This window comes from Equus przewalskii, chromosome 2 (genome assembly GCF_037783145.1).
Source record: "Equus przewalskii isolate Varuska chromosome 2, EquPr2, whole genome shotgun sequence".
Taxonomy (NCBI): Eukaryota; Metazoa; Chordata; class Mammalia; order Perissodactyla; family Equidae; genus Equus; species Equus przewalskii.
This window is the reverse complement of record NC_091832.1, coordinates 106252217-106256019: the sequence shown is the minus strand read 5'-3', so window position 1 is coordinate 106256019 and position 3803 is coordinate 106252217. Positions and strand designations below refer to the sequence as shown.

At 42.7% G+C, this 3803-nt stretch overlaps 1 long non-coding RNA gene across 1 annotated transcript; it reads right to left on the bottom strand.

Annotated features, from left to right (window-relative positions):
* Positions 1–412: 412 nt before the first annotated feature.
* On the bottom strand, positions 413–1588 carry LOC139081824 (uncharacterized). The gene is made up of 2 exons (XR_011537225.1): positions 1429–1588; positions 413–614 (listed from the first exon to the last, which is right to left on the bottom strand). It is a non-coding gene; the product is annotated as an uncharacterized lncRNA (long non-coding RNA).
* Positions 1589–3803: the final 2215 nt, after the last annotated feature.

The following is a 3803-nucleotide window of genomic DNA, read 5'->3' as shown; positions in this document are numbered from 1 at the left end:
GAAATTCCAGACCCAGATCCAAGTGTAGGGTGCTCAGACTTTCTAACTCAAGCTTCACCTGGGTTTTTTTTTTTTTTTTCTCCCCAAAGCCCCCCTGGTGCATAGTTGTATATTCTTAGCTGTGGGTCCTTCTAGTTGTGGCATGTGGGACGCCGCCTCAGCGTGGTGTGATGAGCAGTGCCATGTCCGCGCCCAGGATTCAAACCAACGAAACACCGGGCCGCCTGCAGCTGAGCGCACGAACTTAACCACTCGGCCACAGGGCCAGCCCCGCTTCACCTGGGTTTTGAATGATACCCATGACCTGTCTTTTATTTCTCCAGTCTCATTTTGAAACACAGTAAAAATAATTATGTTAAATAATGTTTTCAGTGCTTTAGCTACTCAACATTCATACAGTAACATGCAAAGGAAGATTTCAAAAATCTATAATTATTTAATATGGCTTTAAAGACTCAGAATAGGAATTGAGGGAGCATCAAGACACATTCTCCTGGGGCCGGCTCAGTGGCATAGTGGTTAGGTTCGTGCGCTCTGCTTCAGAAGCCCAAGGTTTGCAGGCCTGGATCCCGGGTATGGACCTACACCCTGCTGATAAAGCCATGCTGTGGCACCTGTGACATACAACATAGAGGAAGATTGGCACAGATGTTAGCTCAGGGTCAATCTTCCTCACCGAAAAAAAAAAATATATTCTCTTTTCACATTCAAATTGCCATCTTTCCAAGAATCAGAGTGTATAGGATACAAACAGAGACTCTAATTCCAAGTTTTTAGATAATCAGCTAGGAATGTAATTGTGATTTCATAAAGAAAACTCTCCACTGTGAAGAAAAGTTCTAAATCTTTTTACACAGTTTACTCATTTTAAAAATTAGTGTGTAGGAACAACTGAAAAGTCCATCAAAACAAGAATAGATAAATTGTATATTCATATAATGGAATGGTATTTAGAACACAGCTACATAGAATATCTCAAAAACATGTTGAATGGAAGAAGAGAGACACAAGAAAGATACATTCTACGGGATTCCGTTTATAAGTTCAGGAACTTGAAAACTAAGCTATGGGGATAGAAACGAAGAGCAGTTTTCTGTAGGAGGACAGTTGACTAAAAGGGGGAGCAAGAGAACTTTCTGGACGTGGTGGAAAGATTCTCCGTCTTATGTGAGTGATCATTACGTGGGTATATATATTTTTCAAAACTCACAATTTACAATTTACTTACGTTCATGTCACTGTATGTAAATTTTACCTCAATTTTAAAAAAACGACATAAAAAAAATAGTGCCTAGTACCAAAAGCAAATGATGTTTCCCCGTTGGAAGGGTAACTTCTCTTTTAAAAGGTGTAAAGGGGAGATTCAGAACAGCAAATAGAAAGAGCTTTCACATCCCACAAGAGAAACAAATATTTTCCAAAAACTACCTTTGAGAAGGGTAAAACTCAGCAGCCTGAGCCGCGATGAAAACCCGCTGATTCTTAGCGCGAGCCCCGCCCTCCCTCTCAGGCCGCACTCGGGAGGAAAGCCCAGGGTCAGCTCTCCTCTCTTCCAAGACCTTCTGTGCGAAAACGCTGCTGCGCAGGCAGAGCCCACTGCACGCCGCCGGCAGAGGAACCGAGTCAGTCGCAGCGTCAGAGGCCCCGCGTGTGACTCAGCGTCTCGGAATCCCCCGAGGCCACAGCAGAGGGCTTTTGGCACAGCAAGGAGACTAAAGGGAGAAACCACATGGGCAGGGCCTTCACAGCGGCGAGCTGGGACTGCCCGAGGGACAGAGGGGCGCTGCGGCTGGAAGAGGCAGGGAGCCTGGGACACACTCGGGGCGGCAGGGGCCTCGGCGGCCGCCAGGGGACAGCAGTTAGCACCGCGCCCCATCTGCGTGGGGCAGGCGGCCAAGGCACAAACGGGAGGCCCAGTGAGAAGGAAAGGCATCATGTGGGGGAGAAACCATCTTGTAAAGAATTCGAGCTTCTACCAATTACGTACAGACGCCAGATTCCTCGCCCTGTCTCCTAGGACCTGCTCTTGCCTGCTGCTCAACTCCGGTTCTGATTCCGCCTTTCCTCGGGATGAGGTCCAGACTCACGAACATGGTTTACAGGGTCTTTACAACGTTCCCCCAACACACGTAACACAAACGCCCCTTACTTTCTTAGGGAAATACTGCTGCCCCACCCCTGGCCCACCCGCAGCCCCTCACCTCCTGCGCTGCCCATGTTTCCCCCAGGTTGTAGCTTGGATGGCATTCCTTCCCAAGTCTTTCCGAATCGACCCTCCCAACCTGGGTTAGGTTCCCTACCTTCCTCTGTGTAACCCTCGCCTCGTTGTGTTGTGGCTGCCTATTGACTTTCTTGTTAACTACGAAATCTCTCAAACTACTATAGAAAAAGGAAAAGGATACTTTTTTACCAATCTCGTTACAATAAATACTTTGTTAAACAGATTTTAAAATAAAGAAATGTTACAGAGTAGTATTAACATCGTTATTCCTGCTTATGTATCTCCGTTATTTATGTATCTCATCAAAAACCATGTATAGTGTTGCTTGGCATGATTCAAATTTAACGTAATTAGCAATGTACTGTACATGCTTTTTAGCAATTTTTTCAATCTACATTGTGTTTTGACATCATATTAATGAAGTAATTAAGACCACAAAGAACAAATCATAGAAAAATTAATACATTTGACTACATTAAAATTAAAAACTCTGAATGATAAAATATTATATAAATGAAGTTAAAATACAAGCTGCCGACTTCTTTTAAAAAATATAATTCTTTCAAAGATATTCATGTTCATAATTTTAAAAATCAAATTTTTTAATGTTTACAATAAGAAGTCTCTCACCTTGCTCGCTCCCACTATTAACTTCCATTCTCCAGAAGTACAGTTTCTCAACTCTTTTAACTGTTTTTTTTCTAGAGTTGGCCTCTACGTTTTTAAATCACATGCCTTTTTATAGGATAGTATTTAACTGACTCCATACCATGGAAGATAACAATTATGAGCTTTCTTCACACACACTCTCTTGCTCCCTCTTTCTCCACCATCACCATTTCAATAGTTATAATTTCTGGTTTGAACAATAGTCAGTACTTCATTATCATGATTATATAAATATGATTCACAGAAGAGCCATGTTAATGTCCTCCAATCTCACTTTCTTTCATCTGTAAGTTTCTGTTTTCCCTGATGTCCCTTCTACCCTTGCTGGTGTCACTGACTGTGTGCCTACAACTTATTTATCTCTAAACTCTCTCCCAAACTCACCAAGAAATATGTATGCGTATATTTTTTTATGCATCTACAAACATGTATGCATATATTTTCCCCTGGATGTGTTTTCCAGACATCCCTTCCAGAGCTCTCTCTCCCTGTCTGGTCCAGTTGTTCCACGTCTGCTGCCAGCTCTCCGCTTGGGTCTTCTCCTCACTGTTATCCTGGACATAGGATGACTAACTCGTCCCGGTTTTCCAGGGACTAGCCCAGGTTTAAGGGTGAAAGTTCCGCATCTGGGACCTCCCTCAGGCCCATGCAAGCTGGAAAACTAGTCAGCCTACCCAGATGTCCCTTTGTCTCATTCCTTTTTTAGGTCCTGTTTCCTAGATCATATGGCTTCTTCTTTTTTTTTTTTAATTTTTATTTTTTTCGCATGTACATCATATTTCGAATTCTGTCATATGTCTTCTTCTTAGTTTATTTCCTTATTTGGTGGAATAGATTCTCCAGTATTTTCCTAAAAGTGAGGTAAAATTTTTTAAACTTGCATGTCTGAAATGTCTTTAGTCTGCCTTCACAC